Below are 10,131 nucleotides of genomic sequence, written 5' to 3' on the forward strand. Positions count from 1 at the left end.
CCAAGTATGCTTTCGTTGGGTGAATTTATCAGGTCCATGTATGATTGTGTCGGTTAAATGTGCTAGGTCCAAGTATGGATGGACCTTGTACATTCAATGGACCAGGTGCATTCACATTACACAACCATACATAGACCTGGTCCATTCACCCAAGAAAACCATATCAATTCCTAGAGAGAATGAAATATGTGACACAAGCGGACCCCCACTTTGTCCCAATATGTCTGGACTACCTGCAAATTCTCATATCCACCCCATATATTAAAAGGATATAAGGGCTTGCGGGTGCGCGGTCAGTCAACCACGTAGGACGCGGACCATCCTAGATCATATTTTCTTTTTCTTTATTCTTTCTTTTTTTCCTCTCTCCATCCTCATCAATCATATGCATAGGACCGGTAATTTAACGGCAAAATAGATGATATAGCTGATTCATACATAACCGAGGGCTTAAAACAAACACCAATCAGACACGTCTCTGGACATTTGAGGAGACAAAATGGACGGGACCTGTTGTAGATGTCCTTAGAAGATGAACGTCAAACAAAACAAAACCCGATCTTTTGGAACCATAATTCCAATACCATATTTTTATGCTAGTTACTACTTGTTGTGGGATGATAATTTAATGACTGTTTGACCGTAAATTAATACATTGAAGTGGTGCAAAAACTTGGCATTAACATGCAAATTCGGTGCTTATCTCGTTTATATACGGAGTAGGTGCTGACTAGGCGCGTGGGGCCCGCTGTCAGCCACTGCACCAGAGAGAAGGGGTGCGTGGCCTGATTTTTTGGAAAACACCCTCGAAATATATATTTTCACAAAAAAAACCCTGTTGACGTGAAAGAGTGGACTTTTTTCCCTATATTAGGAGTGGGTCCCACCTGTCAGAGGAGTGAAAATTATATCAAAAGTGAGGCCACCTGGACTCGAGCCCATACCCGACAAATAGTCATCAGTACTGCTAACCAACACGGCAACAAAGTCTCATGTCAAATTTGGATAAGAAAGCTATCTGTACTAACCTGGCAGCATGCGGAGCTTTTATTGGCTGCAGATAGTGCGGCCCACTCTACATCTGTTCCTTTTTTAAATTTATTTGTAAAACATAATTGATAAAAAATATGTTCAAATATTTGTGCGATACAAATATTATACATGGAAAATATTATTAGTGAATAATAACATTTAAATATACATCCTTGCATGATATAAAAAATTTAGTTAATACTGACATTTAATAAAATTAAAATATTTAATGAATACATAAATATTATACAGTCACGCTTATATTCAAATTATAGAAAATGAATATTCATATGAGCAGCTTAAATTATAAATTATGATTATTTTTTATTACAAAAACATTGAACTATACAAACATGCATATGATTATTGAAATGTTGTATACCTAAACTAATTTTCTTAATTGTAATTTTTTTAGTTCTATAGTTTGCAAACACTGTTATAATTCATAAATATTATTTAAATAATATGTGAAAAGTTTTATAAAATAATTTATTCTGTTTGCATGTACTCCCTTTGTTTGTTTTTATAAGACGTTTCAGACAGCTTGCTTTGTGCTGTTTTCAACAGTGTCTGAATGTCTAAAACGTCTTATAAAAGTGAACAGAGGTAGTACAATATTTATAAACACAAATATTCATTCGTTATTTTTATTACCGAGAATATAATTTAGATTTTTTAAGAACTTATAATTTAGATACTTTCTGCTGAAAAATAAAAGAAACTAACAGGTGGAAACTAAGCCGCAAGATGTACAGCCCATTTAACCTCCGCCTGCGCTGCGATTAAAATACATATAATATGTTTACCCGTATTGCCCGTAGAAGACTTAATTGGTGCGGTGGTTTGCCAGCTTGTTTGTGAGGACATTGTTGTGGGTTCGATCCCGGCATTTTGTTTTCGGTCTCAGGTGACATGCGGGACCCACTTCTCATAGAGGTGACAGAATCTTCCCACGTCAACAGGGATTTTTTTAGGAAAAAATATTTCGAGGGTGCTTTTGAAAAAAATCTGGCCTCAACAGGGATTTTTTTGTGAAAAAATATTTCAAGGGTGCTTTTGAAAAAAATCTGGCCACACGTCCCTTCTCTCTGGTCGAGTGGCTGACAGCGGGCCCCATGCGCCTGGTCAGCACCGACTCCGTATATAAATGAGATAAGCACCGTATTTGCACGTCAATGTCAAGTTTACGCACCACTTCAATGTATACCATGACTTATAGCACCAAAATGACCATTTACGTCAAGTTGTAGCACCACGAATGTAATTGACTCTTAGTTGTGATTTTATCAAAATTGATGACACTTGGAAACACGAATGCCCATGATAATCTAGCAGTAACCTTTTCGAAGAAAATGTTAATCTTATAGGTAGCGTCGAAATGTCAGGCACCTGTCCACGTACTTAAAAGGAGGCCCCCTCCCATACTAGGAACAACATCATGATGCAATGTGATCTTGTACCAAGAACATACATTTTTTTAGTGTACCAAGAACAGACATTTTTATTACTGTACCAAGAACAGATGTGATCTTGTACCAATAACAACTTGTTTTTCATACTGTACCAACAACAGCTTGGATGTGGAACATGATATGAATCTTTGAAGCACGTGACAGTTTGCAGCATAATTGCCGGACACACCAGTTCACGTGCACGTCACTAGTACATCTGAGTCTATGCCGCACCGATTTACAGCTCCATAGGTGATACTGCTACAGTGTGCCACGAATAAAGAATCTCTCTTCTTTTAATGAGCATGGGGCTGTATCTCTCTCTACACAAAACGAGGCACCAGGGAAGCTGTTTCAGCGACAGTCTCAATGCCCTGCCGTCAAGGTGGCGGATTCCATTTTAATGTCTCCTTTGGTTTTGGTTTGGAGAAATTTCATAGGAATTTTAGAGGATAGGATTTTTATAGGATTTTTTCCTTTAGAGCCCTTTGGTTCATAGGAATAGATTTCTATTCCTATATAGGATTGGTTCTTATCCTCCACATTTCATAGGAAAATAAAAATGAGCCAGACTCAATGGAAAAATTCCTTTTGTGTCAACCAAATGACATCTCATTTCCTATTCCTACTCATAGGATTTGAGATACATGCCATTTCATTTCCTACAAAATTCCTATTCCTATGATAATCCTATCCTATGAACCAGAAGAGGCCTAAGATGTGTACCCCCACAAAGTGTGATCACGACCCATGCACGAGCGGTAAATCGGTGCTTACCTTGCAAACCAAAATCAAAGTGAGATATTGATAGGGCTAATGTCTTTAATATATATAGCAAACTGATTGCAGTAAGCAAAAATCACAATGTAAATGACACGGCTAACTTTAAAAGAGATGGCTAACTTGGATATGCTAGGAATTCCATGTTTTGCCCAGTTCGGGAAACTAAATATAGCTATTTTGCATACGAAATTAAGTAATATTCTTCGTGTGAATGCCCTTACCAAGTTCAAGTTCTGCCCGCAAAAACCAAGATTTTAGTGTAACAAGATAATCTCCAACAAGTACTATTAATTTTGGTTGGGGAGCCTTACAACCCACTTGTAACTATGTATCTTTTAATATTAACTAGATCATGAAGATGCGCGTTGCCGTGCCATCCCATGTTGAGAAGGTACTGATATATGCATTATGATGGGTAACACAATGAATTAATTATTCAAGAAACACAATATTAACCCAGTTAATCTTAACAATCTAGGATAACACTCACTTCTGTGAAATGCCAAGGTTGTTAGTATATCATCCTAACATTGGAGAAGGTTTTGCCTACTTCCGCCATCGCCCATGACTGTTATGACAATGGCATTCAACGCACATAATCAAGTAGACGTCAAACTTGGCAAATAAAACATCCTCGCAAACTGGATGGTAAATTCATCAGGTACTGAAACAGATTAAAACTAAAGATCAAAATTAAAGTTAAAATTATTCATGCCGACAATTACTCAGACAGAACCGTGCTACAAGCAAAGTACTAATATTGACAGTTTCCATCTACATACATACATGCCGTGTCATAGGGTCCATCCTTGACTTGTGGAAAAATAGTCCCAGAAAAGTAATCCTGAATAGACCCAGAATTGCCCCGCCCCCCCCCCCCCCCCAAACACACACACACACACACACACACACATGGAACATCCGTATATTTCAACATAATATGAGTGAGCAAAAGATCATGGATAACAAGTTGCTGTTTAACAGTATTCGCATTAGGATTGCATACTTTAAATCCTAAAGTGGTTCATGGCTAGAAGGAATTAAACCAGACCTCAAATTATCAACATTTGGCAATGACATTTTATTTCCAGAAGATCCAAAATAACAGAATGCATGATCAATAAATGCCATTTTGTCATGATTCATGCATCAAGCATATTCTGCCCATTCCTACTCATTTTAGACTAATTATGTTCTTTAGCTAGAACAATTCTAAATTGTTGATAGCAATAGCAAAGGAAAGAACATAGGCAATAAGAGTTATTCAATCTTGCATACCAGAGCCGTACGAAAGAAGCCAATCTTCATAGGTTTAGCTCATGCGAGAGACAGATTATATGAAATCTGAAAAAAAGAGAAGGAAAGGGAGCAGGCATAACGGAAGTGTCTGGCTGAAATAAAAAAAAGAAACAAAACGCATGGAATGCAGAACTAAACTCACTGTAATAAAGAGAAAAAAGATGAATAGACAACAATAATTTGTGAGTAGTCGCACCTGCCCGCCCCCCATGATCGCATAGGTGGCTTTTACTGTTTTTTAATTGGGTTTGATGCACACCCCTTGAGAAATTCGTACAGAGAAACTCCAATGAACGAGCACTGCAACCCAGCAAGGAGGAATAGATCCAAATCAGTTCCACAGATACGAAGACATGGAGGAATGTGCGTCAAATAGAATTAGGGAGAACGGTAGATTGTAGTGACACAGCGATAACAGAAATCATTTGCCACCATTACAGACCATAATGGTTTGTCAGATTAATTATGCGCTAGGTTTCAGCTTTCATGGGTGAGGTTTCAGTTATGGAATTTGAAAGGATACGATCAGCCGACCATGATGCCAGCAGCCACCGACGCGTGCGGCCGCCGCAGCCGCCAAGAAGATGTGTATGTCACTCTTGCGCCGACGAGGATTCTGGCGCAGTGGTCGCCCCCACCTCCTCCTGGCACTAGCGAGACGCCGCCGCGTCATCTTGCGTCATCAAGACGTAGCTGCTTCATGCTGCCGCGTCACTCTTGAGCCATTCACATGCCTCCTCCTCCAACTGATTGCCCGCCTTCACCTCAGCCAAAGCTCTCTCGCTCGTTGTCGCCGCATCCATGATTCATGGACAATCACCAATAAGAACAGCCGTGGTTAGCACTAAGAACTTAAATGACATAGGGAGGGGGAATCAAAATGTAGGGCTGCACTTACGATGGACTGTTACCGGAGGAATACCATCGACATTGACCGGCGCCACCGCCGGTTTCAGGGCGATGGGGAAGAACCACTTCGGATCTAGAAAAAGGAGTTTGGGTGGGGGGGGGGGGGGGGGGGGGGGGGGGGTCGAATCGATACAATACATCAGATGAGGTTAGAGAAATCGGCAATAGATCCGACTGAGCATGGCGACTCTGACCTGGAGCTTGGTTCCAAATCCAGATCGGCGGCTATTGATGCCAGAAGGTCGATGCCATGAGCCGTGCCGGGATCTGATTTACCTATCATTGGTGATTCACGGCCGTGGAGTAGTTCGGCGAGTCCTGAAACCATATCATCTCCACGAGGCTCGATGGTCTCCATTGCCATCATCGGTGGGGTGCGTGGGCAGAGTGCGTGATGAGAGGAAGGTGGAGGGGGTGGGGAATAGCGATGTGGAGGGCGAAAGGCTTCAAGGCGACACGTCTCTTTCTTTTCTTTACAGCGGGCCGACATGTCAACTCAACGTCCATCTCGTGTCGCTAGGTGGAATCAGCCTAAGATGTACAGTGCCATACTAGGCCCAGATTCTTTTCTACTCTGTCCAGCCTCCCACGCTTAGCAAGCTGTGGCCTGTTAATCAAATTGCTGATACCGTACGTGGTACAGATCTCTAGGTGCTGCACCCTGAATACGGTGGGGATAAGAGGGTGCCTGGACACCCGGGTTCATGAATTTTAGTCATACCACAATGTGCAGATATAATATCCATTTTCATTTCAGTTAGTTGCATCTTGAAATAGGCAAACTATAATGCCCTTGCATTTTTGGTATTTTTTTCAGACGATGGGCGGCTCTTCTGTTAAACTAGCTGCTTTACATGCCATTATTTAATTAATTTGTCTCCGAATAAAATTGAATCTAGAACCGGCATTTCATGAATAGTATAATTGAATAATATTGAAATTTCGGGAATCACTTTCTGAACGACAGCCCCATTTAGCTCTGGAACAGTTTTTCTTTTTTGGGGTTTAAGATATATATATATTCAGTCTGTCATCCACACCTAAGTAATTTTTGCAGCAACCCAACCCTGTGAAGCACCTAGATTGTTTGTTCCGGAAGCAAGCCACATATGCCTCCAGATGATGTATTTGTGTTTAAGATTTATGTATCTTCTCAAGTGTCAGAATGCAACTCCTCCAAGTTCAACGCCGCTTCAAGAAGAAGGCGGACCGCCACCGCACGGAGCGCAGCTTCGAAGTGGGCGACGACATGCTGCTCAAGCTCCAACCATATGCTCAATCCTCCGTTGTCAACCGCCCGTGCGCCACGCTCGCGTTCAAGTTCTATGGACCGTTCAAGATCGAGGACAAGATCGGCTCGCACGCCTACAAGCTGGTGCTGCCGCCGGACAGCCGCATCCATAGCGTCTTCCACGTCTCCCAACTACAGTCCTGTCTTCGCCGAGCTGCCGCGGCCACCAGACTTGTCCACTGTCGAGACGGCGCCAGAAGAAATCTTGGACATGCACATGATCAAGCACGGCGACACGACACTGGTCCAGCTTCAAGTTCGTTTGTCATCGTCATCTCGAACGGCCACCACCTGGGAGGACTGCGACACACTCCGTCAGCGTTTTCCGACTGCGGCAATCTGGCAAGGGGCGACCGGAGCGCTAGGTGACGCTCGTTCTGAAGAGGAGGGCAATGTCTGTTGGGGAACGTTGCAGAAAACAAAAAAAATTCTATGGTTTCACCAAGATCCATCCATGAGTTCATCTAGCAACGAGTGATCGGATTGCATCTACATACCTTTGTAGATCACGTGCGGAAGCGTTCAAAGAACGGGGATGAGGAAGTCGTACTCGACGTGATCCAAATCACCGGAGATCCTAGCGCCGAACGGACGGCACCTCCGCGTTCAACACACGTACGGTCAGCGTGACGTCTCCTCCTTCTTGATCCAGCAAGGGGGAAGGAGACGTTGATGAAGATCCAGCAGCACGACAGCGTGGTGGTGGATGCAGGGGTCACCGCAGCAGGGCTTCGCCGTTCTACTACGAGAGGGAGAGGTGTTGCAGCGGAGAGGGAGGCGCCAAGACTCAAAAGGGTGCGGCTGCCCCCTCCCTCCCCCCCCTTTATATAGGCCCCCTAGGGGGTGCGCCGGCCCTAGGAGGTGGGATCTCCTAGGGGGCGGCGGCCAAGGGGTGGAGTGCCCCCCAAGCCAGGTGGGGCGCCCCCCACCCTAGGGTTCCCAACCCTAGGCGCATGGGGTGGGCCAAGGGGGGCGCACCAGCCCACTATGGGCTGGTTCCCCTCCCCACTTTGGCCCATGGGGCCCTCCGGGATGGGTGGCCCCACCCGGTGGACCCCCGGGACCCTTCCGGTGGTTCCGATACAATACCGGTGACCCCCGAAACTCTCTCGATGGCCGAAACTGCACTTTCTATATATAATTCTTCACCTCCGGACCATTACGGAACTCCTCGTGACGTCCAGGATCTCATCCGGGACTCCGAACAACTTTCGGGTTACTGCATATTCATATCTCTACAACCCTAGCGTCACCGAACCTTAAGTGTGTAGACCCTACGGGTTCGGGAGACATGTAGACATGACCGAGATGGCTCTCCGGTCAATAACCAACAGCGGGATCTGGATACCCATGTTGGCTCCCACATGCTCCTCGATGATCTCATCAGATGAACCACGATGTCGAGGATTCAAGCAACCCCGTATACAATTCCCTTTGTCAATCGGTACGTTACTTGCCCGAGATTCGATCGTCGGTATCTCAATACCTCGTTCAATCTCGTTACCGGCAAGTCACTTTACTCGTACCGTAATGCATGATCCGTGACCAGACACTTGGTCACTTTGAGCTCATCGTGATGATGCATTACCGAGTGGGCCCAGAGATACCTCTCCATCATACGGAGTGACAAATCCCAGTCTTGACCCGTGTCAACCCAACAGACACTTTCGGAGATACCCGCAGTATACCTTTATAGTCACCCAGTTACGTTGTGACGTTTGGTACACCCAAAGCACTCCTACGGTATCCGAGAGTTACACGATCTCATGGTCTAAGGAAAAGATACTTGACATTGGAAAAACTCTAGCAAATGAACTATACGATCTTGTGCTATGTTTAGGATTGGGTCTTGTCCATCACATCATTCTCCTAATGATGTGATCCCGTTATCAATGACATCCCCATGTCCATAGCCAGGAAACCATGACTATCTATTGATCAACGAGCTAGTCAACTAGAGGCTCACTAGGGACACATTGTGGTCTATGTATTCACACATGTATACGATTTCCGGATAATAAAATTATAGCATGAATAATAGACAATTATCATGAACAAGGAAATATAATAATAATCCTTTTATTATTGCCTCTAGGGCATATTTCCAACAGTCTCCCACTTGCACTAGAGTCAATAATCTAGTTACATTGTGATGAATCGAACACACATGGAATTTTGGTGTTGATCATGTTTTGCTCTAGGGAGAGGTTTAGTCAACGGATCTGCTACATTCAGGTCCGTATGTACTTTACAAATCTCTATGTCTCCATTTTGAACACTTTCACGAATGAAGTTGAAGCGACGCTTGATATGCCTGGTCTTCCTGTGAAACCTGGGCTCCTTGGCAAGGGCAATAGCTCCAGTGTTGTCACAGAAGAGAGTCATCGGGCCCGACGCATTGGGTATGACTCCTAGGTCGGTAATGAACTCCTTCACCCAGACTGCTTCGTGTGCTGCCTCTGAGGCTGCCATGTACTCCGCTTCACATGTAGATCCCGCCACAGCGCTTTGCTTGCAACTGCACCAGCTTACTGCCCCACCATTCAAAATATACACGTATCCGGTTTGTGACTTAGAGTCATCCAGATCTGTGTCGAAGCTAGTGTCGACGTAACCCTTTACGACGAGCTCTTCGTCACCTTCATAAACGAGAAACATTTCCTTAGTCCTTTTCAGGTACTTCAGGATATTCTTGACCGCTGTCCAGTGTTCCTTGCCGGGATTACTTTGGTACCTACCTACCAAACTTACGGCAAGGTTTACATCAGGTCTGGTACACAGCATGGCATACATAATAGAATCTATGGCTGAGACATAGGGGATGACACTCATCTCTTCTATATCTTCTGCCATGGTCGGACATTGAGCTAAGCTCAATTTCACACCTTGCAACACAGGCAAGAATCCCTTCTTAGACTGATCCATACTGAACTTCTTCAATATCTTATCAAGGTATGTGCTTTGTGAAAGATCTATGAGGCGTCTTGATCTATCTCTATAGATCTTGATGCCTAATATATAAGCAGCTTCTTCAAGGTCCTTCATTAAAAACTCTTATTCAAGTAGGCCTTAATGCTGTCCAAAAGTTCTATATCATTTCCCATCAAAAGTATGTCATCTACATATAATATGAGAAATGCTACAGAGCTCCCACTCACTTTCTTGTAAACGCAGGCTTCTCCATAAGTCTGCATAAACCCAAACGCTTTGATCATCTCATCAAAGCGAATGTTTCAACTCCGAGATGCTTGCACCAGCCCATAAATCGAGCGTTGGAGCTTGCACACCTTGTCAGCATTCTTAGGATCGACAAAACCTTCTGGCTGCATCATATACAGTTCTTCCTTAAGATAACCGTTAAGGAAT

General features: G+C 43.8%; 1 long non-coding RNA gene across 4 annotated transcripts; it reads right to left on the bottom strand.

Annotated features, from left to right (window-relative positions):
- Positions 1-1,447: 1,447 nt before the first annotated feature.
- Positions 1,448-5,920, bottom strand: LOC125523319. Of its 4 annotated transcripts, XR_007290175.1 has the most exons (6): positions 5,669-5,916; positions 5,100-5,547; positions 4,762-4,865; positions 4,545-4,610; positions 3,757-3,834; positions 1,454-3,260 (listed from the first exon to the last, which is right to left on the bottom strand). It is a non-coding gene; the product is annotated as an uncharacterized LOC125523319 (long non-coding RNA). The 4 variants fall into 4 exon arrangements; XR_007290176.1 differs by having other exon boundaries at positions 1,448-3,907; positions 5,669-5,915; XR_007290174.1 differs by having other exon boundaries at positions 1,449-3,930; positions 5,669-5,915.
- Between the last annotated feature and the right edge of the window lie 4,211 nt (positions 5,921-10,131).

This window comes from Triticum urartu, chromosome 7 (assembly GCF_003073215.2).
Source record: "Triticum urartu cultivar G1812 chromosome 7, Tu2.1, whole genome shotgun sequence".
NCBI classification, from domain to species: domain Eukaryota; kingdom Viridiplantae; phylum Streptophyta; class Magnoliopsida; order Poales; family Poaceae; genus Triticum; species Triticum urartu.